The sequence below is a fragment of the Callospermophilus lateralis genome, unplaced genomic scaffold, assembly GCF_048772815.1.
Source record: "Callospermophilus lateralis isolate mCalLat2 unplaced genomic scaffold, mCalLat2.hap1 Scaffold_66, whole genome shotgun sequence".
In the NCBI taxonomy this organism is placed as follows: Eukaryota; Metazoa; Chordata; class Mammalia; order Rodentia; family Sciuridae; genus Callospermophilus; species Callospermophilus lateralis.
This window is the reverse complement of record NW_027514882.1, coordinates 3,699,919-3,723,734: the sequence shown is the minus strand read 5'-3', so window position 1 is coordinate 3,723,734 and position 23,816 is coordinate 3,699,919. Positions and strand designations below refer to the sequence as shown.

General features: G+C 41.7%; 1 protein-coding gene and 1 pseudogene across 2 annotated transcripts in view; one reads left to right on the top strand and one right to left on the bottom strand.

The window, feature by feature from the left end:
- The window catches only part of LOC143387505 (3',5'-cyclic-AMP phosphodiesterase 4D-like), a 200,365-nt gene that overhangs the window by 76,088 nt on the left and 100,461 nt on the right, over window positions 1-23,816 (bottom strand). The window lies entirely within an intron of this gene.
- Window positions 1,066-2,471, top strand: LOC143640844 (ubiquitin carboxyl-terminal hydrolase 21 pseudogene; annotated as a pseudogene).

The following is a 23,816-nucleotide window of genomic DNA, read 5'->3' as shown; positions in this document are numbered from 1 at the left end:
ATGTGGGTCATCTGAATCATGATGCATCTGAAGATGACTACCTGCCCAGGAGCACAGAACCCTTCACACTGCAGGCCATGCAGAGAACAGGTGGGAATTCCCATAATGTCCGTAATCCCACGAACCCAGAGAGCCCTCATTTTGGCTCTTATAGCTGCTCATATGAAGCACTTCCATCACACAAAGGTCTTGTAAGCTATATTGAGATCCCACCACCCTATGTTGAGTATATCCTCAAGCTAGGCTGGCAAGGTAAGTCCAGTCTTTCCCTGTCCCATATCTGGAAAATACCCAGGCTCTGTTGCTTTATTAGGTACCATATGGATCCTGGACTTGGGGTTTGGACATTGGGTAAATCACTGAACCTCAGTCGTGTTTCTTATCTGTGAAATAGGGAACATGCCTGCCCCTAGATTTGTGGAAGGAGAACCCCAGTACAGGAACTGGGGCACTGCAGTCAGATATGGCCACTGCATGAGCTAGGAGGAAGGGATCCCATCCCCAGGTCTGCAGTTCCTTGTTCTGTAGGCCAAGGACTACTGACATGGGTCCAGGGGAGGAACAGGACCAAGAGCACCAGCAGAAAGAGCCAGGAGTCTGGCCAGCAGCCACTTAGTCCCAATGTGTGGAGCTCAAGCTGCAGGGCCTGTGGAGCCACCTTCCTCCAGAGTTGGTTAGCCAGCTGCCCAGGAGGGTGGGGAGTGGTATCAATGACCAGCTCCACTTCGGATGCAGGCTCTTGATTAGTTTTATAAAATTATAAGCCTGGGAAGAAAAAAAAACTGTGGTTAAACCATGTGTCTCATTTTGGATCTGGACATGTGGGTACTATTGAAAGTAAGAAAAAAACATATTTGGTGAGAGACAGTGAAGTGGTTTGGACCAAAAAAGATGGCAGTGGTCCTTGCAGAAGGAGTTATCTGGGCAACATCTCTGGCCATAGCTGTTGTCTGGCTGGCAGGGGTTTGTGTGAAGTAAGGCGGGGGTGAACCTGAGCTAGAGCCTGGCCCTGTTTGGCCTTCACACCACCTCATGGTGGGACAGGTCCAGCCTATGGTTTCCACAATGCCCCTGGATTCTCAGCACTGCCAGAGCAGGACCTTAAAACCCCTGTCAATGTCCAATCCCACATGAGATCTAAGCTACAATTTGTACCGTGGGCCTGCAGCAAGGAGCACGGGAACTCAGCCCCTGGACCAAACTCTATGTTATGTCAATTTCCTCCCCTGCCAGGTCCCACTGATGAATGGCTCAAGCAACTGGAACTTGGATCAGGACAGACCTTGGGGCCTCATCCCCTTCAGGCAGATCATAGGGTTCCTCTGCCTGGCTCACCACCCCCAACTGTGTTTCTGCCCATCCCATTCTCGACCAACTTAGCGCATTCCACATCTGCTCATCATACACTACTTCTGGGCTCTGGTCATGTTGGCCTCCAAAATCTAGGAAATACATGCTTCTTGAATGCTGTGCTACAGTGCTTGAGCAGCACTCGGCCTCTTAGAGACTTGTGTCTACAAAGAGACTTCCGTCAAGAGGTGCCTGAAATGGGCCAGGACCAAGAACTTACTGAAGCCTTTGCAGATGTGATTGGTGCCCTCTGGCACCCTAACTCCTGTGAAGCTGTGGATCCTACTGAATTCCAAGCTGTCTTCCAGAAATACATTCCCTTCTTCTCTGGAAACAACCAGCAGGATGCCCAAGAGTTCCTGAGACTCCTCATGGAAAGACTACACCTTGAACTCAACAGACAAGGTTGCCAGGCTCCACCAATCTTGGCCAATGATCCAGCTCCTTCTCCACCTCTCAGAGGAGAGACTCTGCTCAAAGAACATGAGTTAAGTGATGATGATTGAGCCAACCTAATGTGGAAGCATTACCTGGAACGAGAGGATAGCAAGATTGTGGACCTCTTTGTGGGCAAGTTGAAAAGTTGTTTCATGTGCCAGGCCTGTGGGTATCGCTCCATGACCTTTGAGGGTTTTTTTGATCTGTCCCTGCCCATCCCCAAGGAAGGGTTTTCTGGGGAGAAGGTCTCTCTGTGGAATTGTTTCAACCTTTTCACCAAGGAAGAAGAGATAGAGTTGGAGAATGCCCCATTGTGTTACCGATGTTGCCAGAAAACACAAAGTACCAAAAAGTTGACAATACAAAGATTTCCCTCAATCCTCATTCTCCATCTGAACAGATTCTCCACCTCCCAAGGCACCATCACGAAAATTTCAGTAGATGTAGACTTCCCACTGCAGCAAATGAGCCTAGGGGACTTTACCAGTGACAAAACTGTGAGCCCTGTTTATGAGCTTTATGCCCTTTGCAACCACTCAGGCAGTGTCCACTCTGGCCACTACACAGCCCTGTGCCAAAGCCAGACTGTTTGGCATGTCTATGATGACTCTTGTGTCTCCCCTATAAGTGAAAATTAAGTGGCATCCAGTGAAGGCTATGTGCTGTTCTACCAACTAATGTAGGGGCCTTCTCAGTGCTTAGGACAGCCCCTGTAAGCCCTGCCATCTGTGAAACCCTTAAAACACCCTTAAGTCCAAGGGTCCCCATTGACCTGAGCTATCTCTTTTTCTGTATTTTTATTTGGGGAGCAAGGTGGAGTGGATGTAGTTCCCATTTTTAATTTTCTTTTTACTAAAAGTACCTTTCCATCTGGAGGCTCCCTTTTCACTCAGCCCTGTGTACAGAGCTTTCCAGACTTCTGCCCATGTACAGCCCCTATAAACTCTGAAACTTAACTTTTTGGGAATAAATTAAGAAAAAAAACATATTTGGGAACCCAAAGAACAATGTGAGGCCGTGCCTCCGTTTCCCCATGTGAGGCTGGAGTGGCCATGAAGGCCTCCATGAACATATTGTGTGTCTGCTTTTGTGTTGTTGCTATTACTGGTCACTGATTTCCTACTCATGTTCTAGCAAATCCAGCTGACCTGGATTTGTGTGACAGCATCCCCAGCCAGCCATTCTCCCAGTCACCCAGGGCCATGAGAGCATCCATGTTTGGAGGGTTGGTGGGGAGTGACATGGTGGGGCTGTGGCTTACCTGAAGGTCAGGAAGGCTGGACATGAACCACAGCTGCTGTTGGCTGAAACACCTCCTGAGGCTGGGTAACCTGGTCTGTGAAAGGGACAGTTATGTCCCAGATCAGATCTTGATCTGGGATGAATGTTGTCCTTCCACAACAGCTGCACTAAGATTTTCATTTCTTCTCAGGACCTGTGCCCCCCCCCACACACACACAGAGGATCACCAGTCTGCACCCAAGAGACAGCAAGGGAATGCTCATCCTTGCTGTGAGCCCTGTAGGGCCCAGTCCCAGTGGTTCTGCTCACTGGCCTTAGCCCAGGCTCCCCATCCACTTTGGGGTAGAGTCTGGCTGCAAGTCCTTCCTGAGCACAGAGCACCATCATAAGCTGTGGAGATCTTTATTCTAGGATGCAAATGATTACTCAGAAAGGTATTTATCCTTTTCAGTGTTCTTAGAGAAAGGCTGGCTGGGGATTCTGTCACACAATTCCAGGTCAAAGAGAATGGGGTAATGCTAACATTAATGAGATTTATTTCTTACCCTGAGTGGAAGAACTTTGTGCACTCTATTTAAGGTACAATAAATCATAACTTTTTTCCTCCATAATTGGTGAATCAGGGTACAATTACTAAACCTGTGTGAGTGCTGGACACTTTGATCTCTCATCATTCTGATTTTTTTTCCCAAATTATTTATACATATCTACTGATCAAATTCAAAATTGAGGGAGACCCCCAACATGGTTCTAGTATGTCTCTATGCATAAGTTCCCACACTTCTTAACTTATGTGCTGCAAATTCTAGTCATTTTCTTCCTCTGCAATCTAAGCCCCAGATCCTCAATCTGAGAGTCAGCCTGGTCCCTCAATGTTCATTGTACAAATTGATGGCCTGGGAACTTTGAATGAACTGAGTAGATCATAAGGATTTCTTCTTTTCTGTACCATGTCTTAGGAATTAATTTTTTGTTTCCTGCTACCCATTGATTGAAAATTATTGTTTCCTCTATCTCTGCATACTCCCATTTTAAGTGACAAGATAAATCTAGTTTTTTACCCTATATTGGACATAATTTGAAGATAGGGTTAGTTTTTCACTGTCTCCATTGAAGATGGATTCAAGATTGTCAATTTTATAGACATCTTTTATAAGGGAACAATATAAAAGATTATCATATTTAACACATATGACTGATGACTGAGATTATGTACAAATTATTTGGCATAGACATGCTTCCATCTCTCTCGGGTAAAACTTCATGTGTGATACAAGAACATAAATACTTCAGAGTAACATAAACTATGTATTTTTCATTTTTGCATCCCACACATGATTTTCCAAAGCACATTGATCATATTCAGTGCCAAAGACTGTGTCAATTCCTCAAGTTTCTTTTCATACATGTCATGCATTATAAAATTCTTCCAAACACTTTGATTTAAAAAATCAATAACAATATATTCAAACATTTAAAATTAGCTGTCTTTTTTCATAGGTATTTTAAAATTAACAGTTTGAAATTTTAACAAAAGTGAGGTGCTATGTAACTCAGTGAGATGCTGTCTGAAAAGAAAATATAAAATAGGACTGGGGATGTGGCTCAGTGATTGAGTGCCCTTGAGTTCAAACCCTTTGTATCCCCCCAAAATGTAAAATGTTGTTGTCATATAAGTGAACTCTCCTAGGTCCAAAGCTTCTAAAATATTCAGGAGAGAATTTGTTATCTAAATACTAAGTGATTTTCTATAATAAACCTTATTTACTTTTAAAATATTTATTGAATTTCCTAAATAAATATTGCTCAAAATTAATATAAAGTTAAAAAATGTACAATCAAACAAATGTTGATGATTTTAGTCTTATATTTTCCTTGGATCAATATTTTAAACACACAGTCCTTTCAACATTGTGTTGATGTATTTTCTCTCAATATTTTTATGTATATTATGGATGTATGATTTTTTTTCTTTCAAAATTAGCCAGTTGTACAGTGGGATGATAGTATCAACTTCCTCATCATATGATTAGGAGTAAAAATTGAGAGAATTCCTGCCAGGCTACCAAAAAATGATAGTAATGGTGATGATGTTATTATTGTGGTTATTTTGATAACAATTGTGTATTATATTTGTGTGTGTGTGTGTGTGTGTGTGTGTGTGTGTGTTACTAGGGCCATGAATATGCTAGGTGAGTACTATATTACTGGGCTAAGTCCCAGTCTTTTTTTTTTTTTTTACGTATTTTGAGATGGCCTTGCTAAGTTGCCTAGACTGCCCTCAAACTTGTTATCTTCTTGCCTCAACCTCCTGCAGAGGTGGCATTATAGACATGCACCATCATGCCTGTTTGGTATTACAGCTTTTAAAAGTTTTCATTTACTATCATGAACACTAAGTCAGAGATCTATATGACCTTGAAAATATGATTTTGGGTTATTATGTCATATCCCATAGTATATACTATAATTGAATCTTTTATTTTTTTTCAAGTTAAAAGCAAAAAAAGAATGTTGGGTTTTTCCATCCTCCGATGATTTGTAAATCAGAATAAAACATTGACATTTTTAAGGAACACAATGATCCTTTACTGAACTACCTGCTCTTGTCTCCACACTGTCCTCCAGTTATAGAATACATGATTTCTATAATTTATTCTGAACTTTATTTGAAACTGCTAAGAACTATAAGTGCTTTAAGTGATTAGCCAGAAGCTGTGAAATGTTTTTAATTTTAAAAGAGCAAGGATCATCCCTTAATAGAAGTTATAATGAATAATGATTTAAACTATAAGGAAAATTTGCTTGTTGTCAGCCATCCTAGAATTCCCCTCCTCTCCCTAACTTTTTTAACTCTGAAAAAGTCATGTTAAAGAGAACTTTTAGTTTTTTAAATTGTTAGGATTTTATGTAAATATCAATAACTATTTTAAGCCTGAAAATTTTCATGACCAAACAAGAAATACATTAAAAGTAGAAAAGTCTGATTAAGGTTCACTACTGCATTAATTTAGAAAGTATGTGGAATTCAGGGAAAATGTTGGTATTAAATAATTAAAACTGAATATTGCTTTTCTTTCCTACAGAGGGACACAGTCTTGTGCCACCCTCTTCTCACAGCTGATTCCTTTGTTGGGTTTTCGAGGGGCCTGTGCATCTTTTCAGCTGGCAGGATTCTGCGAAGGGACCTCTCCATTGCAGGACTCAGGTCCTGCAGTACTCAGGTCCTCTAGTGCCCCTAGCCAGGTGAGTCTTTCAGGACATTGCCACTGCTGGTATCCAGGTGGGAAATGAACGGGGTCAGGGGAGGCCACTCTCCAAATCCTCTACACTCCCCATGTGCTGCCACTCCTGGTCTAGCATGCCTGTCTGGAGCTGGAATGGAGGCCCAAGTGAGGGGATGGGGCCTCCTTCAGAGGGGGCAGGGGGCAGAAGGGGCGAGGTGAGCAGGAGTTGAAGGGCCGGGGGCCTTGGAGGGGGCGGTGTCTCTGGGCAGGGCAGAAGCTTGTCTGTAGGAAGCAGTGCTTGTGTTGAGGCCTGTGCTGGCGGACCCACCCACCAACAGACACATGTAGAGAGACCTTAGGACCTGCTCAGGCTCTGGCTGAGTGGCAGCAGTCCCTGTGGAAGAGACAGCAAGGAGGTTTCTGGAGCCAGACCCAGGGAGGTGGGGAGGCTAACAGCGGGCTGGAGGTGGACCCAGGCTTAGCCACTTCTCCTGGTTGGAGAGCTGTGCCGCAGTCTCTGGCTGGGCACAAATCACGAGTCTCCACACAGCTTGTAGATTCAAACAGCAATTCTTTATTCCAGAACTCACACCGGCCGTCTACAAACACGTTCTGGGGGAATCCACATTCTCTGCCCAAATCCACTTCTGCCCAAATCCACTACTCTGCCCAAATCCACACCGCATGGGCTTCTGTCTCCCAAAATATACTGTCTGACCCTAAGCACTCAAGAGGAACTCAGCAGCAGGATACGCCCTATTCTAAAGGGGGCACACCCTAATCTCCTATTATGCTAAACCGCCCTATTCTAAAGGGGGAACACCCTAATCTCCTATTATGCTAAACCGCCCTATTCTAAAGGGGGAACACCCTAAACACGGATCCTGCCCTGGTCCTTGAGCAAGGTCACCTTGCAGAAGTCCTTCCACTAGACAGCATGGGAGTAAGCTGGCAAGGAGATTGTCATACCTACTTGGCTGATGGCTCCCAGCAGAGCTACGCTTTCCATGGAGTACCTGGTAGAACATAAAAACTGTGTAACTGTAGGTTTGGCTACAGCTGAGGCTTGATGAAGTCTGTTGCATCTTTTCCTAGAGGCTGGTCTTCTGCATACCCATGGACATTTAAATTTCTTTTTGTTTTAATTAGCTATACATGACAATAGAACGCATTTATGCACTTTGATATATCCCATGGATATTTTTGCAACAAGACTGGCATTTAATTGGGCGTAGATCACATTCAGCCAAAAAAGGTCCTGGATTGCTGTTTATAATTTCTTGTGGAAATAGTCTAGGAGGTTTAGTGTGGCTCCATGTCTTCCGTGTACACATTATTCTTCTGTGGCTCTTGTACACCAATGGTATTGTGAAATTAACCTCCGTTTGCAATTTATTTATTATTTAGATACTGAAAGCCTTGCTAAGAGAATTATTTTGTAATTAACAGAGAGTCCCAACCAATCACAGCAGAGAGGTTTGTACTGACCAAATGAGGCAAACACCATTTGCAACCTGCAAAACTGACTTCGTAACAAGTTGAGCTCTTCCTGCACTTTGCATCTCTTTTATGTCTGGAAGTGCTGACTGATTCTGTGCCCCCTTTGTACTCTTCTGCTCTTTTTTTTTTTTTAAAGACTGCTTGAATAAACTTTTTTTTTTATCTTGTGGAAGATTTACCATTTACCAGTGAAATTAGGATCTAATCTAGAAGTTTATTAATTTAAATATAATTGTATCTTTGATGTTTGAAATGAATTTGCATGCTTAAGAAATCTATTAATATTTGAAATAAAGCAAGAAGAGAAAAGTAGATCTGAAATAGTTAAGCTACAGAAAATAATGTTGAAACTTAGTCTTTAGCTTTCAAGACCCCATTACTGACTTTGCCAAGTTTTATTCCTAATGTCATGCTGGTTGCATTCACATTGCATGATTTATCATTTTACATGTTTTTGTGCTTGGGATTGGACCCAGGGCTGTATGCATGCTAAGTAAAGTAACAATGAGCTATACTTCAGCTCCTAATATTAATTTTTAAAAGATTCTGTTCATTTCAGCTATTATTGTTTTATACATCAGTGGTAGTTTCCAGTATCTTATGTTGTCCACAATGCTTAGCAAGATGATAATATCACTGGGCTCTGAGCCATTGTTGCTTTTGTAAACAAATTGAAAAACAAAAATGAGAATTTATTCTAATTCAAAGCCTACAGGGCTATGGGGTGGAGCCAAAGTCTTAATTAACAACCGTATGACTCCCTGTAGGGAGGGGGCCAATTCCTGGGACAGGAAAACCCTGGAGGCAGGGCAGGTTCTTGGTAAGATAGAGGGCTCTCTGGCGGGCAGCAGAGCACCTCACACATGCCTTGGTCTGCTGCCTGCGTTCAGTAGGGCCGTGGTACCTCATCTGCCCCCATTCCAGCTACCTCCACCATTTCCCGTGGCCCTTGTCTATCCCCATGTGCTTTTGTTCTGCCTGGACACCAGACACTCCAGAGGCAGGTGCTCTCACTTCTTGGGGCTCACCAGGGCAGAAGGGGAACTGCCTCCCTGGGGCGAGAGAGCAGAAAACATTCTGGCATCTCTTCCAAGGGTTTTGTTTTTACATGGTTCCCTGTCTTCTACCAGAACCCAGTACCACATGGGCTCAGCCTCTTCCCCACAGACCAGTGGGCTCCATTCATGCCCTCTGGATGTGTGAGTATCTGGGCTCCACTTTGTGCTTTGAAAATTGACTCTTTAGTCTTTTGAAGGCCTTCTAAAAGATCAGGGGTGGAAAAAATGCCTTGTGGCTAGTTCCAGGGAGGCTGGAAAAATGCTAGCTGGGAATATTTTGGCTCCAGCCTCACAAAGATGCCTCTTACTGACACATTGTATTAAAAGGGTTTGCCAGTAGAATTGCTTGCACTTCCCATCTCTAGAAGATTGGCAAGACCAAGCAGACATTTGTACTAGAGCAAAGAAGTCTTCTCTGAAACATCTATCTATGCAAGCTCTAAGGTCAAGGAGAAGATAGTTCAGGCCAATAAGAGGCCTTACAGTGTCAGGTGACAATTGTGGTTCTTTGTGTTTCTTCTTTGCAGAAACAAATCCTTCCTCAGCCTTTCAGCCTTTTGGACATCAAGGAGCAATGGGAACAGTAAGTCTGGTTGGGCTAAAGGGTTTTAATAGGGATACCTCAGAGCAATCTTCATGGAATAAACTAGATTACTAGTCTGGTGTGAAACAGCTCCCTGGAGACTTTTGTTTCCTCCATGAAGCCATGTCACATCACATGTGTGGATGACTGGTAGTGGGGGGGGACATTAAAGGCTTCAATCATTGAAGAACAAAAATGTCTCACAAGCTTGTTAAAGAAAAACTGAGAACTGTAAAACACTTTTCAAAAGCAGTGAGAATACTTAATACAAAATTTCATCTACACTGTGTTCTCATCACTGATTTAACTCTCATCTTCTAGAAATGTCATGCCATCCAGTTGGTACAGGCATTTCTTCTTGTCCTACAGAACCACAGAGCTCAGCCAGAAGCTGAAGTCAGAGAAGGCTGCAGCCCTGCAAGCCGAGAAAATCTAAGGGTTTTACATCACCATTGGTTCAGAGAGCTTGGAGAGGAGGAAACGACTGTCAAAGCCAGTAAGAGCCCTGCTTGTGGGTTGTTGCTAGGGGACTTAGGCCACCCAGTTTGGTCCCCATCCTTGGTGCTAGTGGGGATCCAGCTGGTTCTAAAAAGTGCCTGCATGAACCAGCACCTGTCAGAGACAGTTCACTGCTGCTGTTCCTTAATGGTACTGATCACTCATGGTTATGTTCAAGACCAAATTAGAACTATAAAAGCACTTTAATAAAGGATTGAAAATGCAGAATAAAAAAATATATTCTGCACCATTGGGAAGGCCAGTGGGATAGTGGATTATTTGGATGGAAAACCCTCCTAGGTTTTCCACTAGTGGGAGTCCTGGAAAGACCAAACCTTTTAATGGGAGAGATTTAAAAGCCATAACAGATCTGATGAGCCTTTTAGCTGTGCAAATAACAAGGGATACAGGGGTAAACCCCCCAAACCAGGTGGGTCCATGTAGCATATTGTCTGCCCTTCAGAAATACCCAGAAGCTGCATTTTTATAAATCTTGATTGGGTGGAAAGAAGACCACATTTTCAGAAGTGCTGTTGGAAACACTATAGAAGGCTTCTATCAGACCTGTTTTCTGTGTGGACCTGGGGGCTTTCTCAGGAGTACTGATCTCCACCCTCATTATGGAATGTGCACACTGGTTTTCCCTTCTCCTGTTTTCTCTTCTCCTGACTTAAAGTCTCCCTGAGCTTTCACAGCAGTAGCCATGACTCTCCAGAGCAATGGTTATGTCTCCTGGGCATGGTGTTACCATTTTTTTTGCTTACATAAAATACAGTTTCCTAATTTTTTCACCTTCTTGAATTCTTTAATACAATTTTTGATTTCAAAAGAAAGGCAGGATTCATTATAAAGTGTACATTATATGATTCAGAAATATATGAGGCAGCAGGATGAGAAGTTCAAGGCTAGCTTTTTAACATAGTGGGACCAATTTTTCAAAATTTTAAAAAGGCTGTAGCTCAGTTTTAGAGCACTTGTGTGGCAACCTTCATAACAGGGGAGGAGGAGTTTAATTGAATTTAGAAAGTTGGGAAATTGCTTTGAAAAGAAAAAGAAAAAAATTCACCCATACTATTTCCATCTATAATTAAGTAAATTATTATTTTACTTATTTTTCTCAGACTGCTTTGAAATATGTTTGAGATCACACTGAAAAAAATATCTATGTGTGTGTGTGTGTGTGTGTATATATATATATATATATATATATATATATATATATATATATATATATATCACTTTAACTTCTTAATTTATAAATGGTAAACAAGTACACTTTGAACTAGAAAAAGCATATACAAGGAACCTGGAAGATTTATTTTTCTCCTCTTCTGCTTCCTTTTGTTCATTGCATGTGTCTATGGGTGTGTGCCCTGTAAAACTTCCTCTCTTCTGTATAGGCTCAAATGAGTGTTCACTATTGAAAGCATGAGTACAAACTTATGCATTAAACAGAAATGGTCAAATTTCTTAATGACTGCCTAAGGAAATTTTTACTTTACTTTTTCATGCTGGGGATTGAACCCAGAGGTGCTGAGCCACTGAGTCACATCCCCAGCCAACTTTTATATTTTCTTTTGAGAAAGGGTGTCACAAAGTTGCTGAGGCTGGTGATGAACTTTCAATCTTCTGCCTCAGCCACTCGACCTGCTGGGATTACAGGAATGTGCCAATGTGCTTGACTTGGCTATGCAATTTTTTAAAGTTCTGATAATGGAATTTTAAATATACTTTTTGAAAGAGACCACATTGAGGAAAATATATTGAAGTATGTGTGGGCAACATGACAGGATTTCAGGATTTTCTTCAAAACAATGCATAAAGGGGAAAACTAATTGAGACAGAGATGAAATAAAATTGTCTACAAGGTGATAATGGACTGAGCTGGGTGGTTCAGTATTCCTCCCCTCTACTTATGAGTTTCTTTAAAATATTCCATCAGTATGGAAAGAAATAGACATGGAGACAAGTGCCAGGGGGAAAAGAAGATTATGTATTCCTCTCAGTAACATTCTTTTTAGCAAATTAGTAATCATTTTCTTTCTATCTGAGATGGAATCTATAAAATCAACAACTATTTTGTTGCATGTATCATGGTTCAGCGACTTCTCCATTGAAAGCCATTTGAATTCCAGGTATCTTTCCCTATAGACCCAGGGCTGACTGCCTGACTACCATGCCTTTTTCTTTTCTTGTGTCTGCTATGGAGAGTGGGCAGTTGAGGGAAGCTCCGATGGAAGCCCCAGGCCTAGAGAATGCTATTCAAATGTCTCAAGACTGAACTTTGCCACAGTCTGGCTGGGCAAATAACCAGGTGGTGACAAGCAACTTAGTTCAGGTAGTGGGAACCGCTTTATTGCTGGGCAGCAGAGGTATATATACCCATCTGATTACACACAGCTTGTCTCAATTAGCATTATTTAGATACAGTAGTCAGCCAATAAGGAATCTCCACCATCTTACTGGCTCAGTGGTGTTGGCTCACAAACCACTCCTCCTGGCAAACTGCCAGGGGCCATCTTGACTTGTTTGTGGCCCTAAACAGAACTTTATACCCAGCATCCACTGCCCCTACTTGCAAGTGACTTTCAGGGCTATGGTATGGTGTCCTTTGTGAAGGGAGCCCACCAGTGTTGTGCAATGTTTGTGATAGTTGGTAGCAGGGAAGTGAGCCAGTTTTTTCTTTCTGGGGCCATGATGTTTCATGTCACAGGGGAGCAGAGACCCTCAGGATATGGACATAGAGCTTCCATGTTCCTGACAGACATGGCTAATAGATTGCAGTTCTTTCCCATATTGGAAATCAGCCTCTTCTTCCAGCAGCCCCAGGCTGTCAGTAGCAAGAGTTGTTTGTTTTTTTCTTATTAAATTTTTATTTTTATTTTTATTTTTTTTACATTTGAATCAGATAGGATATAATTTCTCATTTTCCTGAGTATACAGATTGCAGAATCACATTGGTCATGCAGTCATATACTCAGCAATAACAATGTCTATTCTGTCCTTCCTTACCCCCTACCCCTCTCCTTCCCTCCCATCACTTCTCTCTACCCAATATAATGTGACACACTTCTTTTGTTTATTTCCTCACATCATCATACATGTGTTCTGTATAACGATGAGGGTCTCCTTCCATCTTCCATGCAATTCCCCTTCTGGCTCCCTTTCCCCTCCCACCTCTCTTTCCTATCTAGAGGTAATCTTCATCTCTTGTTTGTCCTCCCTACCCCACTTTGAGTCACCCCCCTTATATCAGAGAAGACATTTGGCATTTGTTTTTTAGGGATTGGCTAACTTTGCATAGCATCATCTGCTCTAATGCCATCCATTTCCCTGCAAATGCCATGATCTTGTTATTTTTTAGTGCTGAATAATATTCCATTGTGTATAAATGCCACATTTTTTTATCCATTCATCCATTGAAAGGGCATCTAGGTTGGATCCACAGTCTAGCTATTGTGAATTGTGCTTCTAAAAGCATTGATGTGGCTGTGTCTCTGTAGTATTCTCTTTTTAGGTCTTTTGGGAATGGACTGAGAAGAGGAATAGCTGGGTCAAATGGTGGTTCCATTCCCAGCTTTCCAAGGAATCTCCATACTGCTTTCCAAATTGGCTACATCAATTTGCAGTCCCATCAGCAATGTATGAGTGTACCTTTTTCCCTGCTTCCTTGCCAGCACTTTGTTGAGGGCCATGATAAAGTCAAGATGGCACCTGACACTTTGCCAGGAGGAGTGATTTGAGAAGTAAAGCCAGCGAGCCATTAAGATGATGGAGATTCCTTAATGACTGACTGCTGATGTTAATTAAGTTAAGCTGTATGTAATTATTAAGATGATGACGATTCCTTAATGACCAATTGCTGTATCTAGATGATGATAATTGAAACAAACTATGTATAATGAGTTAGGTATAAATACCTCTGCTGTCCTACAAAAAACGGCTCCCACGGTTTCAACCTTCACAAGTTGCTTGTCACTCACCCCCCTGGGTATTTGCCCAGCCAGACTGTGGCAGCACTTGTTGTTTGACTTCATAATGGCTGCCATTCTTACTGGAGCGAGATGGTATCTTAGAGTAGTTTTAATTTGCGTTTCTCTGATTGCTAAAGATAGTGAGCATTTTTTCATGTATTTGTTGATTGATTGTATATCCTCTTCTAAGAAATGTCTGTTCAGGTTCTTGGCCCATTTGTTGATTGGGCTGTTTTTGTTGTTGTTGTTGTTGTTGTTGCTGTTTAACTTTTTGAGTTCTTTGTATACCGTAGAGATTAGAGCTCTATCTAATGTGTGAGGGGTAAAAATCTGTTTCCAGGATGTAGGCTCCCTATTCACCTCATATAACATTTCTCTTGCTGAGAAAAAACTTCTCAGTTTGAATTCATCCCATTTGTTGATTCTTGGTTTTAATTCTTGTGCTATAGGTGTCTTATTAAGGAACTTGTGGCTTAAACCCATGTGATGGAGATTAGGGCCAACTTTTTCTTCTATTTCTAAATTCTTGATCCATTTTGAGTTAACTTTTGTGCATAGTGAGAGATAGGGATTCAATTTCATTTTGAGCATATGGATTTCCAATTCTCGCAGCACCATTTCTTGAAGATGCTATCCTTTAGCAGCTTTAACTAGTTTAAATTTTTTGGGTTGGTCCCTGTGTTCTCTATTCTGTACCATTGGTCTACCAGCCTGTTTTGGTGCCAGTCCCCTCCTGTTTTTGTTACTATTGCTCTGTAGTATAGTTTAAGACCTGGTATAGCGATACCATCTATTTCACTCTTGCTGCTTAGAATTGCTTTAGCTATTCTGGGTCTCTTATTTTTCCAGATGAATTTCATAATTGCTCTTTCTATTTCTGTGAAGAATGCCATTGGAATATTGTTCGGAATCACATTGAATATGTAAAATGCTTTTGGTAATATGAACATTTTAATAACATTAATTCTGCCTATCCATGAGCAAGGTATATATTTCCATCTTCTAAGGTCTATTTCTCTCTTTAAGGTTCTGTAGTTTTCATTGTATAGATCTTTCACCTCTTTTGTTAAGTTGATTCCCAAGTATCTAATTTTTTTGAGGATATTGTGAATGAGATAGTTTTCCTCATTTCCATTTCAGAGAATTTGTAACTGATATACAGGTATGCCTTTGATTTATGCGTGTTGATTTTATATCCTGGCATTTTGCTGAATTCATTTACTAGTTCTAGAAGTTTCTTGGTAGAACCTTTTTGGTCTGCTAGGTATAGGATCATATCATCAGCAAATAGTGCAATTTAAGTTCTTCTTTTCCTTTAGTTATACCTTTAATTTCTTTAATCTGTCTAATTGCTCTGGTTAGTGCTTCCAGAACTATGTTGAATAGAAATGGTGAGAGACGGCATCCCTTTCTTGCTCCATATTTTAGAGGGAATGCCTTCAATTTTTCTGTCTTTAGAATGATACTGGCCTGAGCTTTAGAGTAAATAACTTTATAATGTTAAGGTAATTTCCTCTTATCCCTAGTTTTTCTAGTGTTTTAAACATAAAGGGATGCTGTATTTTGTCGAATGCTCTTTCTGCATCTATCAAGATGATCATATTGTTCTTATCTTTAAGTATATTGATGTGGTGAATTACATTTATTGATCACTGTATGTTAAACCAGCTTTGCATCCCAGGGATGAATCCCACTTGATCATGTTGCATAATCTTTTTGATATGTTTTTGTAACTAATTTGCCAGAATTTTATTGAGAATTTTTGAATCTATGTAAATTAGAGATATTGTCTGAAGATTTCTTTCTTTGAATTGTCTGTCTGGTTTTGGAATCAGGGTGATGTTGGCCTCACAGAATGAATTTGGAAGTACTCCCTCTTTTTCTATTTCCTGAAATAGATTGTAGAGTATTGGTATTAGTTCTTCTTTAAAGGTCTTGTAAAACTCTGTTGTATATCCATCTGTTCCTGGGATTTTCTTGGTTGGTAATCTTTTGATGGCTTCTTCTGTTTCCTCACTTGATACTGGTCTGTTTAAGTTGTGATCTTCCTGACTCAATCTGGGCAGATCATATAACTCAAGAAATTTTTCAATGCCTTCACTGTCTTCTATTTTATTGGAGTATAAGGTATCAAAATAATTTCTAATTATCACTGTATTTGTCTCTCTTCTTCTCTTCATTAGCATGGCTAAGAGTCTGGGAATCTTATTTATTTTTTCAAAGAACCAACTTTTACTTGGGTCAATTTTTTCAATTGTTTCTTTTATTTTGATTTCATTGATTTCAGCTATGATTTAATTATTTCTTGATTTCTACTGCATTTGCTGCTGATTTGCCCTTCTTTTTCCTGGGGCTTTGAGATGTAGTGTGAGATCATTTATTTATTGACTTTTACTTTTTTGAGAAATGAACTCCATGCAATGAATTTTCCTCTTAATATTGCTTTCATAGTGTCCCATAGATTTTGATATATTGTGTCTGTGTTTTTATTTATCTCTAAGAATTTAAATTTCCTCCTTGATGTCTTCTGTAACCCATGGTTCTTTCAGTAGCATATCCTTCATTCTCAAGGTGATGTATGAATTCTTCCTCCTTACTTTATCATAGATTTCCAATTTCATTCCATTATCATTGGATAAAATAAATGGTGATATCTCTATTCCTTTATATTTGCTAAGAGTTGCCATATGGCATAATATACGGCCTATTTTTGAGAAGGAACCATGTGCTGTTGAGAAAAAAGTGTATCCGCTTGACGTTGCTTGATATATTCTATATATGTCAATTAAGTCTAAGTTATTAATTGTGTTATTGAGTTCTATAGCTTCTTTATTCAACTTTTGTTTGGAATATCAGCCCAGTGGTGAGAGAGGTGTGTTAAAGTCACCCATGATTATTGTGTTGTGGTCTATTTGTTTCTTGAACTTGAGAATAGTTTTTTATTTTTTGGATGAACATAGCTACACCATTGTTTGGGGCATATATATTTATGATTTTTATGTCTTGTTGATGAATGGTTCCCTTTAGTAGTATGTAATGTCCTTCTTTACCCTTTTTGATTAATTTTGGCTTGAAATCCATTTCATTTGATTTGAGTATGGACACCCCTGCTTGCTTCCGAGGTCCATGTGAGTGGTATGATTTTTCCCTACCTTTCACCTTCAGCTTGTGTATGTCTTTTCCTATCAGATGAGTCTCCTGTAGGCAGAATATTTTGGATCTTTTTTTTTTTAAAATCCAGACTACTACCCTGTGTCTTTTGATTGGTGAGTTTAAGCCATTATCATTTAGGATTACTATTGAGATATGGTTTGTACTTCCAGCCATATTTGTTTAACTTTGTTATTTAACTTGATTTGTTTTTCCTCTTTGATTAGTTTTTCCCTTTACTACCTCCCACTGTTGATTTTCATTGTTGTTTTTCAGTTCCTGTTTGTGTAACGTTTTGCCCAGGATGTTTTGCAGTGCTGGTTTTCTAGTTGTGAATTCTTTTAAATTTTGTTTATTGTGGAAGGTTTTTATTTCATCATCAAACTTGAAGCTTAATTTTGCTGGATACAAAATTGGTTGAACCCATTATCTTTCAGCGTTTGAAATACGTTGTTCAAGGATCTTCTAGCTTTCAGCGTCTGTGTTGAAAAATCAGCCGTTAACCTAATTGGTTTACCCCCAAATGTAATCTGCCTCCTTTCTCTTGTGGCTTTTAAAATTCTCCCCTTGTTCTGTATTTTGGACATTTTCATTATAATATGTCTTGGTGTGGATCTCTTGTGGTTTTCTACATTCAGCGTCCTGTACGCTTCTAGGATTTAGATTTTCATTTCATTCTTCATGTCTGGAAAGGTTTGTAAAATTATTTCATTGAACAGTTTGCTCATTCCTTTGGTTTGGGCCTCTATACCTTCCTCTATCCCAATAACTCTTAAATTTGGTCTTTTTAATATTATCCCAAATTTCTTGGATGTTCTGCTCATGGTGTCTTATCAACCTTTCTGAGTTGTCTAGACTCTTTTTGAGATGGTATATTTTGTCTTCATTGTCTGATGTTCTTACTTCTAGTTGATCTACTCTGCTGGTGATACACTCATTTAAGTTTTTAATTTGATTTATAATTTCCTTCATTTCTAGGATTTCTGCTTGAATTTTTTGTATAACCTCTATCTCCCTGTAGAGTTGATGTTTTTGCTTCTTGGATTTGTTTCTGTAATTCATTGTCAAAGTGATCTTTCATTGTCTGCATTTGCTGTCTAAGGTCATTCATGAGACTCCAGATCATCTGAAGCATGTATATATTGAAATATTTATCTGACATTTTTTAGCTACCATCTCCTCTATTGTTGACTTGTCCTGCATTGTTTGTGTTCCTTTTTTTCCTTTTTTTTTCATGATATTCACATTTCCTTCCAGCTTTTTGTGATTGCTTGTTATTCTTTTCTCCTATAAATTTGTGTTGCTTTTGTATAGCTCCAAGATCTCTCCTTTGTGATGGGAGACAATGTCTAGAGATGTTGGTTTCAATTGCAATATAAGTAAATTCATTAGTTTCATAAAAGGCATACATATTCTTGTGGCATGTAGAGAACTGAAGGTTGGATGTAGGACTTTATGTTTAGGGGGAAAGATTTGAGGATATGGGGGTTAATATATGTTAGCTACTTTGGAGGAAAGCTCTAATGAAGGTTGTTATTAATAGGAGTATTTTGGGGTAGCTAAGTACTTAGGAAGACTATAAGAAGCTTAAAAACATTCACATATTTGCATTTAGTAAATTACACATAGTAGAAATAGTAATGCTTGGGAGGTTGGGAGGGGAACAGAAGGAGGAAGTAAAGTAGAAAGAAAAGAAGAAGAAAGAAAAAAATGTACTCTTAGAATTCTGTTTTCTTCTCTTCTAGTAGGTGGCATTGAGCTTTCCACGTTGAGTCTCTTCCCTCAGGACATAGGAAGCAATTCATGAAGGGCAGCTCTCCTTCCCCTGCCAGGTGCCTCTCCAATCCTGGTCTCTTTGGGTTGCTCCTGGTCTCTATCCCTCTCAATTTTCCTGCTCACCAGGCCTCAATTACTGGGACTCTTCTCCACATCCCTGGGTTTACTCTGGCATGTGGCACCTGGGCTGCCCCATGCTCGTAAAAGAAAAGGCCAAGTGAGTGGGACCACTCTGCATTCCGTGCCTGTGGGAATTGAAGTGCCCTATAGGAACAGACCCCTAGGTTTAGTCAACTGAGCACTCTCTGTGTTGGATAGTCACCAAGTCATCACAGCTGTGGAGAGAGGGAGTTGGAAAATGGCAACCTGTTCTGACTTATTCCCTCTGATAGCCACACTCACTGAAAGCTGTTGAGAACAGTTTGGGGTTACCACAATGGGGGAGGGCGAGTTGGAGTTCTGGCACCTTCTCAGTTTCACTGGGCTGATATCACCCACAGAAAGCTGGTGAGAAAGGTTTTGGTTATCACAGAAGGGGGGGGAGTTGGAAATCAGGCACCTTTTCAGTTTCACTCAGCTCTGATTTTCACACCCATCGAGAACTGGCGAGAAAAGTTTTTGAGTTATCACAGCTGTGTGGAAGAGGGGGCTGGGGGTCACACACTTGTTCTGTCGATTATCTCACTGCCCTTTAGATCCACCAAAAGTTGATGAGGTAGATTTTTCCAAGATGGTGACCTCCTGTTTCCTCATGTCCAGTGAGGAGGAGGGAACTGGGCTGTTTCTCCACTAAGTCCAAACATCAGTCCTGGGTCTGGTGCCCTGTGGAGACACAGGTCACAGTCTGGTGTGCTTTATCTCCATAGGATCTGAGACTCTGCATCTCTATGCTGCCAGATCTCTGTAGTGCTCAATTCCTCCAATATGTGGTGAGCTGCTGTTCTGTTGGCAGGGTTCTGCACATGGAGGAACTCAGAATTTCTTGAGTTCTGGACTGTGTTTTTGACCTGCTGCTGTTTAAAATCCTGTCACAGGCTCCATGAAGCTTAAATTTGTAGGTTGGGGCTCCTAGGAGGGGGAGTGTGTGTTCACTAACTCAGGGTACCTCAGCAATGAGTTCTCTAATACTCCATCCAAGAGTAGTTTCTTGAAATGAAACCTGCCTGCTGTTCTTAGAGGAGAAGACCCTTGTGGCTCATCCAGTGGTGTTTTTGTCTTGTAGCCCCTAAACTCACATCTACCAATGCCTGAGCAGTTGAGTCTGATTTGTCTTAAAGCATGAAAGAAAAGGCCAAGGTGAGTGGGACCAATCCACATTCCATGCCTGTGGGAATTGAAGTGCTCTATAGGAACAGTCCCCTAGGTCTAAAATATATATTGACTAAATAGATCAGGGGTTGCATTCTGAAGGCTGAGTCACCCTTGGGGCCTCAGTGCCCACTCAATCTGCATTAACAGGAAAGGCCTGAGTCTGAGCACTGTGGGCTGGTTTCCTCACAGCAGGCCATACCTCTGAGCAGCATGGGTGGTCATGCAGCCTCTTTCACACTTGGCGATTTCAGTTTTTCCTCCAAGGTTATGTGAACCAGGAGCTTCTCTGAGCCAATTCCCAGGCTTCAAAGTTCACTATAAAGGCACACAGACTCTTTGCTTCCCATATTCTGGGGAACAAAGATGACCCAGATGGCAGACTGGAATCTCAGCATGAGGAAGCCATCGTTCTTCTTAAAACAGGTAAAGGAAAAGGCAGTGGGACTCTTATTGTCCTCCTGTAGCAATAGTGCCACCAATATGGTCCTGTCTATTACCATTGGTCTCTCCAAATGAGGAGTTTTGGTTTCCAGTGAGACAGAGCAACACTCATCAAAGTGCAGGTAGGGCCTACTTCAATGTGTCAGCTCCCATAGTCTGGCAGTCCACCAGCCATGTGTATCCAGGAGGGGAAGCTGGTTGCAGCTATAGGAGAACATCTTCCTAAAGGAAGCAGCACCCTGACTTGTGAAGTACACATTTTTCTCTCCAGGCAGCCCTTCTGACTTTTCTTCCCAACACACACAATCATGCTGTGGATTATAGACACTAAAGGTGACTCAGAGAAAGACTGAGCTGGCAATGGATCAGCCCAAAGCAACTCTGACACACTGTAAAGCATTGTCCATCCCCTATCCACCCTGGACTTCTAAGTATGTCTCAAGCAGGCCCTGCAGAGGTTGATGACTCCAGGACATGGCAAGGTACAGTACACAGAAAATAATCACATGGCCTTTGGAGAGAAGATTCAAGGGTCTGTGGGCACAGTCAGGCTCACTGCCCTCAGCCAGGTGTGACATGGATGCTTACCTATATCACTCCTAATGTGAGTACCTCCAGAGCCAGTCCACTGAGCTTTTTTGAAGAGCCCAGCATATAAGACCTTTATGCATGTTCAGCCCAGAATGGTGTAGATCTCTGACTAGGTCAGAGGCTGTGGTCTGAGGCAGTGGCAAGGCCCAGGCTTTGATCTTCAAGATACAGCTTCACTGGCTGGGACAGCAGCAGATTATTTGCTCACTTTCCTTCATAGTGTTCTTTGTGTTAGATGTAGGTGTGACAAAGAGACAGTTTAGAAGGGGGTTTAGAAGGATTTCTATGCCTGTGTAGTCACCACACAATTATAAAATGCTAAGCAGACGTGTGGAAAATTGTAAACAAAGGAAGCACCAGAAGTCACTCTGGCAGGCAGTTAATCTGCTTAGTCAGTTACCATTTATGTATTCAGTGCCCCCCACCAAGAAGCCTAGAGCCTGGGACTGGAAAGGCCAAGGGGCTTCTATTTCGATGGATTGGTAATCAAGTGTCTACAAGCCCTTCATTTTTATTTTAAATCCGCAGTTTGTTACCGAGGGACTTTGTTATTCATTCATTTACTCATTTTATAAGTAGGGAAACTGAGTTTTTGAGAGGAGCTAGGTCCTGGATGGAATTACCTACATTGGTGGTAGAGTCAGACTCACAGACCAGATCTTCTGACCCAGCTCTGGTCAGCCTGACAAAAGAATCCTTCTCCCTCCTGGTTTCCCTTTCATCTCATAGGTAGAGAAGGCCTCACTTAAACATTCTGGGTTCTGGGTTTCTCGTCTTTTCCCCACCTTTGTTTGAGTGGAGGATTAAGTAAGAAGACAAAAGAGCTCTAAGTTGAATGTGAGGTCCATGTGTGAGGAAGGCATGAACTTTGGAGCCTATTTGGGGCAGAGTGGCCCCTGGACCTTGCCCTCTTCTCTATAGCATTGTAAAAGCATGAGCATTTTCCCTTGCATCCTCTCAGCTCTCACTATATGATATTTGTCCTATCTCCCAATGATCTGTGACCCCAAGTCCTCTCTCAGCAGATGCCACCAAGGAAAGCAGCAAGAAAGGCTTGAAACAGAAGTTGTCGGAAGACCAGTCAAACCCCAAGATGAAGAAGCAGCAGCAGCCAGAGATCAGGGAAGGCTTAGAGGGAGCTATTTTATCAGAAAATCCCTCCATGCCTTCCAAAGGGACATCAAAGGGAGGCAAAGCAAGTGACATCCAAAAGGAAAAGAAGGGGAAGGAATCTTATGACCCCCAAGGGGCCAAAAACAAGCCAGAAGGGGAGCTGGGGATAGTGAAGGTCAAGGTTGGAGATCCAAATGACCCAAGAAGCAAAAGCAAGAAGAAGAAATATGATAAAGGTAAGTAAGCCCATGTCCTTAGTCCCATGCTGAGTGTGTCCGGGCCCCTTAGCCAACTTTTGGTTTTCCACCCATGTAGAGGAAGATCCCTAGGAAGTGATTTGTTCAGGGTCTTGGGGGCAGCTAGTGGCAAAGCCAGGAAAGAATGCTAAGCACCTGGTTCAATGGGGAATGCCAGCTCCCCAAAGCCCAGAAATCTCTCTTTGCATCTGGTAGTCACATTCATTTCCAGCTTCAGGCTTCTAGAAGGTCCAGGCTCAGACTGTATCCTGACCATTGCAGAGAATGGTATCCTCTACCCCTGTGGCCCATGTCAAATTTTGGAAGAGCCTATTTTTTTGGCCAGCTGTGGGGTGCTTATTGGACCAGAACACCTGAGATCTTTTCATCTCTCTAGACTTCATTTTCTCATTTATTGATACCTCTGCTGGAGACTGCACTCAGTGGGTCCTTGTAAGTCTTCATGCCAGCACAAGTACCTAGAGAATTGAGGCTCAGAGTAGCAGTCTTCTCATGGTCACAGGTTTTCACTGGCTCCAAATTGGCAACCCTTAGCACACTGTGGGCATTGGAGTTTAACCAGTTTGACACAGATTCATTGTGAATCTCTTCTTTCCTCTGTATTATTTGTGGGTATCTTCCATTGAATGGCATCTGTTAGCCTGGGAGAGTTCATCTTTCTGGGTGCCTATGACCAGACCTGCTGCCTGCTGACAGACATGGGGAAAGAGGGTTCCTGAGTGAATGCCACTCGTGAACTTCCATGAAGAAAGGGGGCCCCCATGAGAGCCCTGCTTTCTGGGCAGCAGCAGAACTTGTACTGAAGCCCAAAGCTGCTATGAATGTTGTCATCAAGGTGCCACAAAGAAGAAAGTGTGTCATGGTGGGACTCTGAACATCCCTTCAGAACCCCATAATAAATGTGCCTGGCAGTGCCACAGCCAGCCTGGCAAAGCTTGCATATGATCTGTATGTGATCTATCATTTCCTACCACCCCGTGGTGGATGCTGTAGAGAGACTGTTATAATTTGAAAAGAATGACAAGGGGAAGGGGGAAGTGGGGTTGGGGTGCAAAAGCTGTGCATGTGGGCATTTCTCCCTGGGGTCAGTTCCTGTGGTGTAAGGTTAGAGCTCTGTTTAAAACGCACCTCCGGCAGGTGCAGACAGGCTTTCTTCCTGTTAACAAGGTGCTATATTCAATGACCCTCAGGTGGCATCTGCAAATACATGGTCCAATGACCCATGTGGTGTGTGAGAGGAAGTGGGCATCTGCAGCTCCAATGGCTAAATAGGGGTATGCAGTCCTTCAGGAAGTCTGATCGATCCC